The sequence below is a fragment of the Ceratotherium simum genome, chromosome 33 (assembly GCF_057802395.1).
Source record: "Ceratotherium simum simum isolate JZ-2026a chromosome 33, ASM5780239v1, whole genome shotgun sequence".
Taxonomy (NCBI): Eukaryota; Metazoa; Chordata; class Mammalia; order Perissodactyla; family Rhinocerotidae; genus Ceratotherium; species Ceratotherium simum.
In genome coordinates this window covers 2,404,431-2,416,911 of record NC_141932.1, presented here as the reverse complement: position 1 = coordinate 2,416,911, position 12,481 = coordinate 2,404,431, and the positions used below count along the sequence as shown (strand labels likewise).

The window sequence follows — 12,481 nt, the reverse complement described above, 5'->3', positions numbered from 1 at the left end:
AAAATATATTTCCTCACAATTAACATCTTATTCTCTTCAAATGGCTCTGTACAGATAATGAAAAGGTGAGCCACAGACTGACTACGAGAAACACACACCCACCATATGACCCAGCAATAAGATTCCTGGGTATTTACTCAAGTGGAATAAAAACCTGTACTCACACAATTTTTATAGTGACTTTATTAATAGTCTCCAAAATCTGAAAACAAAGTTCAAATGAACATCATCTGGGGAATCTAGGCCACATCCCCATGGTGGAATACTACCCAGCAATGGAAAGAATAAACCACTGATACACACAACAACATGGATGAACCACAAATGCATTACGCTAAGTGAAAGGAGCTAGCCTCGATGGCTGTGGGCTGTTTGATCTCACTTATGTGACTCTCTGGAAAAGTAAGTCTCCAAAATTTTAAACACAGAGATCACATACAGTTTCCAGAGTCCATGGATAAGAAGTGGTACAGAGGATCCCAGAAGTTTTTGGTGTGATCAGACTATTCAATGTACTGATTTTGGTAGTAATTATATAACTGTATATGCTGTCAAAACCCACAGAACAATACAAAGAAAAGGGTATATTTTTACAATATATAAATTATAACTCAATTAAAAATGAAAAAAGTCAACTAAATGGCTATTGTTAATTTAAACAAGGTAGTCATGAAAGAACATTCTAGTAATGGTATTTGGCCAGTGACTTGAAGAGAATGGACAACAAGCATACTCTGTAGGAGAAAAGTTCATAGAGTTGGACCAAGACATGGTCATGTGTGTCTTTTAAACCTATTGTAAGAACTGAGGTTTTACTTTGTAAAAAGGAATGCACTGAAAGGCTTGGAAAGGCATGTGACATGATTTTACTTGGGAAAGATTGGAGTCATTGTGGCTGCTGTTGAAAGATTAGACCCCAGGAGAACAAGGAAAAAAGTAAGGAGATCATTTAGACACAACTACAAGAAATCAAGTGTGAAGTGATGGCAGCTGGATCTATGTTATTAGCATATTCAGTTGGGAGATACAGATTTTTTTGTCCTTTCAAAGGAGCACACACTTTGATCATGAATGCTGTGAGGGACAAGAGAGAAAGTGGTCAAGGGTGACCTCCAGGTTGGTGTTCTGAGGAACTAGAATGATGGAGCTGCCACAAACCAAGATAGTGACTACTGGGGACAGTAGATCCAATCCAGCTGGACATGCTGAGTAAGTGGATAGATGTATGGGTCACTTCCTGAAGGAAGTGTCCTCTGCAGATGTAAACCTTGGAGTCATAAAGACAGAATATCATCAGACCTGAGACTGGTTGAGGTTCCCCTGGGTAGTGAGTGTAGATGGAAAAGAGGTGAGATCAGAGATCTGAGCATGTGGCTCACGAATGTGCTCCTCATATTCCTCCTCTCCCACCCCCCATGCCCTGTTCTGGCTACTTGGCCTCCTTCCTGTTCTTCCACCTCACCAGGCTTTTCCTCACCTCATCTTTTTGGCAATTTCTCTACGTTCTGGTTGGACTATTTTCACCTGGCTCTCTACATGAGTGGTTCTTCCTAATTTTTCCAGTCTCAACTTAGTTATCACCTGCACAAAGTAGTTATTCCTACCCAGAATGTTGTATTCACACCCAGGTGCACTTTCCCCGCTTCTTTCAATTTAAACATTTACCCAGCTCCTTCCTCAATTCAACTTCCATTCCTTTCTACTCTTCCCCCTTCTCTCCCTTATTAGGTTTATTGATACAATTAGAACAACAGGAGAATAGGAAGCACAAATTTTTTTAGTAGGTCACAGGGTTTAGGATTGAGTTGTGCCACTACCATATCAACAGAGGTGCGATTTCCACCCCTTGACTCCTGGGCATTCTAATGTACCATATAATTTAGTGTTTCTTCTTTCATTTTTCCTGTCTGTTTTCCTTGAACATAGTTTAAGCCCAATGAGGACAGGAGTCTTTGTCTCTCTTGTTTCCTGAATTGTCCCATATACCAACAACAGCGGCTGAAACCCAGTAGGAGCTCATTGAACATTTGTTAGAACATGGAATAAACATGAGACCATGGATTCCCTGACCACTTTTTACTATTCTGGCTTGTCTAAATATCCCTTTCAGGTCTCCCTGCAAGCTAACATTGCTCAATATATTCATGAAGAACTAATTTAATTTTGAACACAAAACTTTCTGAGTAGCCAGAGTTTCAACATAGTCACTGTGCTGAGCTTAATCCTTCCCACACTTCAGTCTCTCCTGCCCAAACTTCTCTGAGATTGGAACTTTGTTAACCCTTCACTGATGTTTCCCAAGAACTATTCCTGCCACCATCTTTGAATAATTACTTTCTCTTTATTAGTAACATTTAGTAATTGTCATTTCACAACTATTTTTCTGAGATAATCTCAATTTCCCATGCAGACACTGTCCCTGCAATAAGAGTAGGAATGATAATTACTTCCCATCAAAGAGATGAGATCTTGATGTCCCAAAACTTTATCTTGGATTTTAGATGTCCCTTTTGTACACCTGCTCCAATTGTAAATATTTAAGACACTGTCCTGTCCCAAAGTCGCATTCGGTAAGTGGTTCTTACAGACAGTTGTCAGATTCATGAAAGGAAATGAATATCTCAGGATATGGAGTAAAAAAATTATATAGTTAACAGTCTTGTGCACTGGGTTGGACACAATCACTGACGCCTTCCAACAAAAGATATTTTCAGAGAGAACAAGAGATAGTGTCTCACACTGTACACCTGCTTCAGAGTGGTCAAAATATATCTGTCTTCTATTGTCATTGCCATGACCCTATCTGGAGAATTTTCTCTCCTGTCCCTGACACAAAATTCTGAAACTAACAAAACTGTCTCTAATGCTTCAGGGTATACGCATTTGAAAAATAAAAACATAATGTGTATTAGCTTCCATCTACAGAGTGGACGCATTTTGTACTCAATGACTCTATGGACTGACGTGCTTTTGGATCTGTAGCGTTTGGGGGCATCTGAAATAATATTTTTAGACTTTGGAAGCAAGCTGACCTTCATAGGGTCAGAAATAACATGTCTCTAAACACTTTGCTGATCAGTCACGACAACGCACCCAGAAATATGGGTGCAGGCCTTTAAGAAAGAGGGAGCCCCTGCCCTGCCTTTGGATGCTTGGGATGCCATTTCCCAGCGACCCTCGTGGTGTCCCTTGACTTCCGCCCAGGAGGTAGGAGAGGGGCCCACTTTGCTGAGCCTACGGAGCTGTGGGAACTACGGTACCCAGCCTGCGACGCCCCGCGCGGAGGAGCTGAGCCAATAAGAGCCCAAGAGAGGGGCGCTTCCCACTGGGAAGCGTCACACTGGGCGGGACTTCCGGCGTTGTTGTCGCCGCGGTCCTTTTGGCCGCTCGCTGGTGGGTTTACCTCCGGCTCTGGAGCGCTGGGTCGGGGCTGAGGTGACGGGACCGAGGAGGCGCGAGGGAGGCGCTGTCCTCGCTGCACAGGGCGTGTCTGAGGCTCGGCGACGCCGCCTGGAGGACCCGCGCCAGGGCTGGGACAGGGACCGCTGTCCCCGCGTCCCCTCCTCTCTCGCCGCTCCCGGCCCCGCTCCGCCCCCGGAGTCCGATGGCGGCGGCCGCGCGGAGGGAGCCGGCTCAGGTCAGTGCTCGTGCTCCGCGCCCTCCCCGCCCTCAGCCCAGCCCAGCCCTAGAGCCCCGAGTGCGGGCGCCGCTCACGGGCCTGCAGCCCAGGCCCCGGTGTCCGGGACGGGGAGGCGCTCGTGGGGCCTGTTGTTGAGAGCCGGGGTGACGGGTGTGGGAGAGGGTCCCAGGGGAGGGCCCGCGGGGGAGAGGCGTGGAGGGCGACTGAGCCGGGAGGAGTCGGGGACCTGGGGTCCGCGTTCTGTGTGGAGTAAACAGAGTGTGATGGGGAGTCTCGACTGGACTGGCAGGTTGAGGAGATGTGTCTTCATTCTGAGGACCCCGGGAGTCATGGAGGGTTTTGAAGCGAAGAAGGACACAATCTGAGTTAAGGTGTTAGTTGTTTCCCAAAGATTGTTCAGAGGAAGAACAGACTGGCAGGGGGTTGAGGAGGACAGTGAGACACAGGGAGGTTGAGTTCTTGTGCAAGGTCACACAGCTGGTTAGTCATCACTGAGGCACCTCAGAGATTAGAGTGTCAGTGGAGGTCACGTGGCTCCAGGACTAGGCAAGGATACAGGGGAGCCCTGAGCCCAAGGAGCCCGCAGTGGTCGCATCCGTCTATGGCCCGCCTCTTCCCACAGGTTCCTATGGCTCAAGAAGTGCTTATGAAGCCAACACAGGTGAGTGGAGGCTCAAGTGAGTGAATCTCAAGTTCCTTACTGGTCCTGACCCCACCCATATGGTCTCTGGGACTTCCTGGGGGAGTCCTGGGTCTTCCTGGGACTCTGCCTGCCATTTTCCCAGCTTTTGGACCTAGAGGACCCTGGAGAAACCCCAAGCCCAGGGTCCTGAGCCCAGCCAGAGGGTTATACAGAGGCGTTCTTGCTTCTGGCATCCAGTGGAAAGAGATGTGGAAAGTTATCCCAGGAACAGGTACCACTGTGTGTAAATGCTTGGAGGTGTGGTTTAGCTGAGAATGTCCAGGGACCTGCAGGTTTCTTTTCTTTCTCATGGGAACAGGGGAGCAGGAGGCAGGAGTGGACTGGCTTCCATTGTGGTCAGGTGTCTATTCTGGAGGTGATGGGAGGTTTGGTGAAGAGTAGTGAGGTGATCTTACCAACTTAACAGGCTCCATCTGGCTGCACCATGGAGAAGAGACTGGGCTAAGGGAGGGGGAAGGATGACCAGGGAGGAAGCTGTTGAAATAGGCCAAGTGAGTGTTGATGGATGTAAATGGTGGCCGTATAGGTGGACGAAGCAGTTCAATTCTGGATTTATTTTTAAAAATTTTTTTAGAGGCCTGGATGCTGCTATAAGGATTCTTTTTTTTTTTTTTTTTTCAAATTAGGGTTAACCAGACACTCTGATAGTGGAGGATGAGGGAGAGAAAGGGAGGACTTAGGGATGACCCACAAGGTTTTTGGTCTTAACAGCTGGAAGGATGGAAACTCCATCAACTGAGATGGGATAGTCAACGGTAGGAACAATTTTCAGTGGAGATACCAGGAGGTTTGTTGTAGCCATGTTAAGAGTCTTAGATGTTTGAGAGACCACTGAGTAGAGGCATCAAGTGGGTGGTTAGATACACAAGTTGTGGAGGTTTCATGATGCAGCCATCCCAAAGGTTCTGGCTGCTGTGTTGACTGGGGTAGGCCTATGGGTCACATTTAGGAGGGGGATTCTTCAGATCACAGTGGTAATGCTGTTAGCAATCCAAGAAGATGGTGCTGGCCAAGAACTGAGCCTCTTGCTTGGGCACATGGTTAAAGGTAGAGGGTGTTGCATACACAGGTGAGGGAGAAAAGTGGCCTTGGGAAAGCTGTGGGCAAGAGGATGATCTAGTGGGTGGCCAAGCTTTCTAAGGGAAAAGTGGACATGAGAGGGATATGGGGGCATAGGAGTTATTGAGGCAAGATGACACTAAGGCTGGACCTGGTGCTTTTTTACCACTCTGTGGACTCACCAGGATTTTTTGGTGACCCTTGGGTGGGGTCTGAGATATTTCAGTCAGGCTGGTAGGTCATCTCTGTGGGAGTCATTAGGCCTGGGGTAGGGGACAATTGGGGCTGGGCTTTGAATGAGGTTTAGATGGAGAAGGAAAGCTTGTGACAGGTGAGGGGACAGGGCAGGCAGCACAGAAGTTGAAGAGGACCAGGGATATCTGGGTGTGCGTGTAGTTCTGGGGGGCTGAGTTTGAAGCAAAGAACAGCCAGCTTTCTCCCTGTGAAAGGGAGGTCTTCATAGCAGGATTTGCTATTTGCTTCATAGCAGGATTTGTCCCTGCCAGTGGGAGCCATTGGAGGTCTGGGTAATATTGAATCCTGTTTGAGTTTGCCAAGCAAGTCATGTGCCAAGTAACATGGGGCAAGTCTAGGGAGATGCCTATATTGTGGGCCATGTGGGTGGGTGGAGTGCACCTGTGGTCTCCAGAGATGTAAAGAGTTGTAGTCTAAAGAATGATGTGCATGTGGGAGAGTGTGTGAACTAATGCCCCCAAGGAGAGAAACCCTTGAAAAGAGACATGCAAAAGGCCTTATTTGTGAAGAGCTGCAGATTCCATGTGTTGGGGAAGTTCTTTTCCTGTGCAGGGTTGACAGGGACTTCCCAACCAGGTTGGGCCTTCACCAGGACCAGGCCATTCACAATGGGCAGAAACCACACAGTTGCACCACGTGTGGGAAAGCCGTTAATAGAGGGAAGAGTCATTCCAGTTGGTGTGAATGCAAGAAAGCATTTAGCGCAAGTACGCTCTTGTTCAGCACTAGAGTGTCTACACTGGAGAAAGGTCTTACAAGTGCAGTGAATGTGGGAAAGCCTACACTTGAAGATTTAACCTCTTTCAGCATCAGAAAGTGCACACTGGAGAATGGCCTTACAAATGCAATGAGTGTGGAAGATTCTTCACCCACACCTCTAGCTTCATTCAACACCAGGGGCATTCACACTGGGGCAAAGCCTTATGAATGCAGTGAATGTGGAAAATCCTTTGGCGACACCTGCAGCCTGATTCAGCATCATAGAGTTCACACTAGACAAAGTCCTTATGAGTGCAGGGATTGTGGGAAAATTTTGAGCCAAAGATCTGGCCTCATTCAACACCAGAGAGTTCACACTGGGGCAAGACCTTACGAGTGCAGGGTATGTGGGAAATCCGTTACCTGAAACTCTGACCTCATTCAACACAAAAGAGGTCACACTGGAGCAAGTCCTGATAAGTGCAGAGAATGTGAGGAATTCTTTAGGGATAACACCCAGTTTGCTCAACACCAAAAAGTTCACATCAGAGAAACGTCTCATGAGTGCAACAAATAGGAGGAGGTTTTCAGCTAAAGGTCTAATCTCATCTGACGCCAGAAAATTCACAACCACACAGGTAGTCTGTATATCTGCATCAAATGCAAGAAAGTCTTCAGTCAATGGTCTTCTCCAATTCAGCACCAGAAACTTCACAAGACAGATAGGCTTTAAGAGTGAAGTGAATGCCGGAAGGCCTTTAGCAAAAGGTGTAACCTCATTTGACACAAAAAAGTCCATGCTCTAGAAAGACCTCATGACTGCACTGAACGTGGGAAAGACTTCAGCCGAAGGTCTCACCTCATTGGGCACCAGCAAGTTCACACAAAGCAAAGCCATAGATGTGCAGGGAATGTTCAGTATAATGACGCTGGAGGAAAGCCTGTGTGAGGGAGATTTCTTCCTGAAGTTGAACTCATGCATCTGCGTATACACAGTGGGGAGATTCCCCTTAAGTTCCAGGTATGTGGGAAGCTTGCAGGAGCTGTATTGCACTTCCTAATCTGCTGGGGGCTGTTGCCAAAAGTACGTCACTGCGTTTCTGTGGCACAAGTCATGTCAGCTGTACTACCTGATAGGTCCCCATGGTGTGCCTCAGTCATACCACCATTCAGGGAAGATCTCTGGTTTCTCTAGAGAAAATGAGCGGCCTCAGACTTTAGCAGGACCTAGTTCCCTTCTCTCTACTGAGGGCACATACCTGACCCAGTTTTGTTCTAAAGGACCATATCCGGCTTCTGCTGGTGGCTTGCAGAGAAGGTTCACCTTCATGGATATTGTTGCTTTCATGTGACACTCGTGATGGATTTTTCCAGTCTCCATGTCACCAGTCTATGAACTGCCTGCCTCACCTTGCTATGGTTTGTGCAGTAATAAATGCCATGTTGTTGAAGCCACTGTTAACCTAGGGGGTTGTATTCACTGAGGGGTTGCTTTGAAAACATGATGAAGGGGTGAACAGCTTGCATGGGTGTTCCCAACTTTGCCTCAGAAGGGACAGTATGATGGCAGAGAATAGCTCTCCAGTATAGTTTGCATTGTTTCCCAAGGCTTCCAAGGAAAGACTGCAGGCTTTGTGCAACTAATTTGCAGCCTGGATGCCAGGATTTTTCTGTGGGCCCACAGGTCACATTGAGTAGAGGGCCCCTGTGTCGATCTCCAGTGCCTCTGGGACTGGTTCCTTGCTCACAGAGAATATCACGTAATGACCACATTTTTAAGGGGAATCTCTTCCCCAGATGCTACAAAGGAGCCCTGTGTCCTGATGTCCAGAATTCAGTAGAGTAGTGTCACTGGTTTTAAAACTACAGGGCCTAGGGTAAGCGTACTTGGTACAGAAACACTGGAATAACAGGGAGTGGTGGAGACTGCAGCAAACTAGAAGTGCATCCACAGCTGTTCCAGTGACTCTGGCTGTGTGAGTGGAGCATGTACCTCCAGGCCTTTATATGTTGAGTAGCTGGGGTCATTGGCAGAGGAAAATAAAGGTTTTGTGGATCCCTGTAGCTGCTCTGGGATGTTCACTTTAAGACCATTGCTGCACTTGCAGGAAAACAAGGATAGAGAGAAGGGAGATCTCAGTCCAGCGATGTGGCCTTTGTGACTAAGGTGGAAACAGCCTTCGTGAGTCACCAATATTTGCTATCACTGAGGCAAGGCCTCCCTCCCAAAGAACTAGGAGATGGTAGAGACAAGAGTGGGAGACCCATATTTTTATTTTGAACCATTATGTAAAGCTTTAAGGTATAATGACATGCACATATTTAAAGTATACAGTGTGGTAAGTCTTATACAGTATAATCCATGAGGCCATCATAACTGATACTAAACATACAAGTCCCCACCATCTTCACCTTGTACTTTTTAATTCTCTCTCTCCCTGCCCTCTCCTGCTATCTGGGCAAACTTGGATTTACTTTCCTTTACAATAGATTACATTTTCTAGAATGTTATATGATAGGTATCATAAAGTATTGACTCTCTTTCTTCTTTCTTTTATGCTGCATAATTATTTTGAGATTCATCAAAATAGTTCATTATTCTTATCAGTGAGTAGTATTGTGTTGTTTGGATGTACCACTATTTGTTGTTTCATTCCTCTTTTTGTGGACATTTGGGTTGTTTCCATTTTGGGGCTATTGCAAGTAAAGCTGCTATGAACATTCACGTATAAATCTTTATACAGATATCTTTCCTTTCTCATGTTAATTCCTCTGAGTGCAATGCTTGAGTCATAGGGTAGGTGAATATTTAGCTTTTTAAGAAACTGTCAAACTGATCTGAAATGGTTATTTCTTTTTATATTTCCTACCAACAGTGTATGAGAGTTTCACTACCTCCCTGGTTCCTGTGAGTTGTCGGGATTTCCACTTAACTCCTCCATCCTTAGGATCCATCTGCAGAATATAAAACCACTCAGATCCAGGCTTGAAGAGGCTCCTCAGCAACAGAGTCCCACCGCACATGTTGCCTGTCATCTGGCGCTTTTGGTTTGGTGTCGTCCTTTGTGACAGGCATAGCAGGGAGCTGACACTATGTTTGCTGACATTCTAAGTAATAATCTTTCTCAACCTGTTTGGGCTGTGGTTTCCTTACCAACCGAATGTGTGACAGATTGGCAAGCAAAACGTAGCAGCTGCTGCTACATAGACTATTAGACACCACACTCTTTCTTTACCATTCCTTTCTAGTGTGTCTTCATGCTAGTAAAGACATCACCTGTATGTGGGGAGATTGAGAGAATGATCAAGGAAAAGGTGCAAAACAAACAACTGTTAAATCTGGATAAAATTTACACAAGAATATCTTGTACTATTCTTTCAACTTTTCTGTAAGTTTGAAACTATATGAAAAGTCTAAAAATGCAAAATCAATATGTTTCACCACTTCATAGAAAATATGTATCATATATTCAACTCATAAAATGCATAAAATTGGATGCTAAATCACTCATTCTTTTTTTTTTTTTAACAAAGTACAGAATTAATTTTCCCTGAACATCTAAAAAGAATCTTCCAAAAAATTCTGCAACACATGCCATACATATGATCTGTTATTAAATGTTTCCACCAAGATCAGGGACAAAAGAAAAACTGGTATCTCCTCTGTCCTTCAACATTACTTCACATGGACTATTGAGTGTTATATGATGAGAAAATATATATACATACATGCATTAGAAAGGAATAAATAAAATGTCTTCTGCCACCTCTAAAATATGTGGTAGAATAGCATTGTCCCTGTCAGTCCTAATCTGCAGTCTGTTAACATTGTAACTCATCCCTGCTGCCATGTGTTTCCTCACCCATGTCTGGCTCTCTTCTCTTCTCCATAGAACCCATCACCTTCTGACATACTGTGTAACTTAACTTAGGTATGTTGTTAATTGATTGTTTCCTTCAACCAAAATGTAAGTTCTCTGTGCGGAAAATCATTTTTATGTTTTGTGCATGTGCATCTCATAGACCTATTAAAGCCTATAGACTGGACCCACATACAATAGGCAATAAATTATTTCTTGGAGCACTGAGTAAATGTCACCTTAACTTTCTTCTCCATTTGTACCACTCTGCTACTCCTCCTAATTTTACTCACTGCCCTCCCTTCAGGTTCAGTGCCCTGAATGCTCTCAAGAATGGGAAAGAATCCTATTTTGGAGACAAAAATCTTCAAGGTGATTAAGAATCCAGCAAAGCCATGTGCTCAGTTTCCTTCTCTCTCTCTAGATTTCAGTGTACTCTGCTGACCTGTACTAGACAGGGAACTCTCTCCCTGCCCAAGGGCAGGACCCGTATCTCAGTCACACAAGTGCCTCCCTGTCCACAGCGTGCCCACAGCACAGTGAATGTTCACGCAGATAAAGGATGGAGGTCTCAGGAGATCTGCCAATCACAGCAGCAAATATATAGTAGGTCCTCGCACTGAACACATAATTGAAGACTGTAAGGAAAGTGCTGGAAGTTAAGGGAACAAACCCTAGGGTTTCCTTCATTCAGTGGAAAACACATCACTCCTGCTTTGGGACAAACTGGAGCCCAGGGTCCAGGCATGGAAAGAAGAACCCTTTGATGAAAGCCAAGCTGTTTCTAGAGGCTAGGTTTCTCCAACTCTCTCTCTCTCTTTTTTTTTTATGAGGAAGATCAGCCCTGAGCTAACATCCATGCCAATCCTCCTCTTTTTGCTGAGGAAGACCGGCTCTGATCTAACATCTATTGCCAATCCTCCTCCTTTTCCCCAAAGCCCCAGTAGATAGCTGCATGTCATAGTTGCATACCCTTCTAGTTGCTGTATGTGGGACGCTGCCTCAACATGGCTGGAGAGGCGGTGCATCGGTGCGCGCCCAGGATCCCAACCCGGGCCTCCAGTAGCGGAGTGCACGCACTTAACTGCTAAGCCACAGGGCTGGCCCCACTCTCCAACTCTCTTGAACCCAGTGGCTCAGCGACAAGTACAGCTACAGCAACAATACATACCACCCTCCAGAGAGAGGGTGAAGGAGGGTGTGGTCTTCAAGAGTCAACTCTCTTTCCCAAAGAACAGAAAACTATGCACACTATCCTGAAAACAAAAAATAGTTATTAACTCATTGAGATGTGCAGTCATACTATGTGTACCACAAAAATGGCGAATGCCCACTCTGAAAATGTGAAGCTTGTGTATAGTCTTTTAAAAGGCTCTGAGGAAGTGAGGAAATGATAATTTTATATTTTTCTGTACAGTAAATTTTTTCACCTAACATTGATTATCTTCCATAGCTTGACAACTAGTCTGAAAGAAAATCCAACAGGATGCATTTCAAATGACCACATCCAATGCCAGCACCAAAAGAATAAGTCTATGGTGGCAAGTGTGTAACCCACACAAACCTGACACCCACATGTATACACCGGGATTCTCCTGCTAAAATCCCTGGCACTTTATTTTGTAAGAAAACTTCACACAAATGGGTCTAAGATCAATGAGAATCCTCCATGTTTGTTTTTCTGAGTTTATTATCAATTTATCTCAGCTGTGTGTTTCATTTTACTGGTTTTAGCTATAATTCAACCCCTAAAAAACTGCAAAGGGGACCTGGAAATACCCGGTCCTCCAAACAGGACTAAAGAACCTGAGAAACACCAGGAAGAGGAAAGAACTAGGACTCACCTAAAGCCACATGAGTACAAGATAATCACCATGCTGAGAAAAAAAAGAAAACAAGTAGAATGGAATCCAGAAAAAGTGAGAGAGTGTTGGGCATTTAATACTACACGAACAGAGTCTATGTCTAAAATTCAAAGCCTTAAACTGTCGTAGTGGGTGCCTATTTTACCAGGGTGATCCGCATGTGGATCCTTGTCTCCTTAGACATAAAATAGGAAATAAGTGTCATGTGATGTTATTTCAGTTTTCTAACTTCTAATAAGTTGAAGTATCTCATGACTCAAGTGTTCTCATTTCCCACAAAGAATTATGCTCCTCATGGGTGGAGACATCTGGAACAACAGCTCCCCACAAACGTCTGTAGAGCAGCCCTCACTGTCCAGCTTCCCTGACAGGACAGCAGTGAACACATACAAAAAACAAG

At 45.1% G+C, this 12,481-nt stretch overlaps 1 long non-coding RNA gene across 1 annotated transcript; it reads left to right on the top strand.

The window, feature by feature from the left end:
• Positions 1-3,374: 3,374 nt before the first annotated feature.
• On the top strand, positions 3,375-9,888 carry LOC147912693 (uncharacterized). The gene is made up of 2 exons (XR_015549407.1): positions 3,375-4,301; positions 9,233-9,888. It is a non-coding gene; the product is annotated as an uncharacterized LOC147912693 (long non-coding RNA).
• The last annotated feature ends 2,593 nt before the right edge of the window (positions 9,889-12,481 follow it).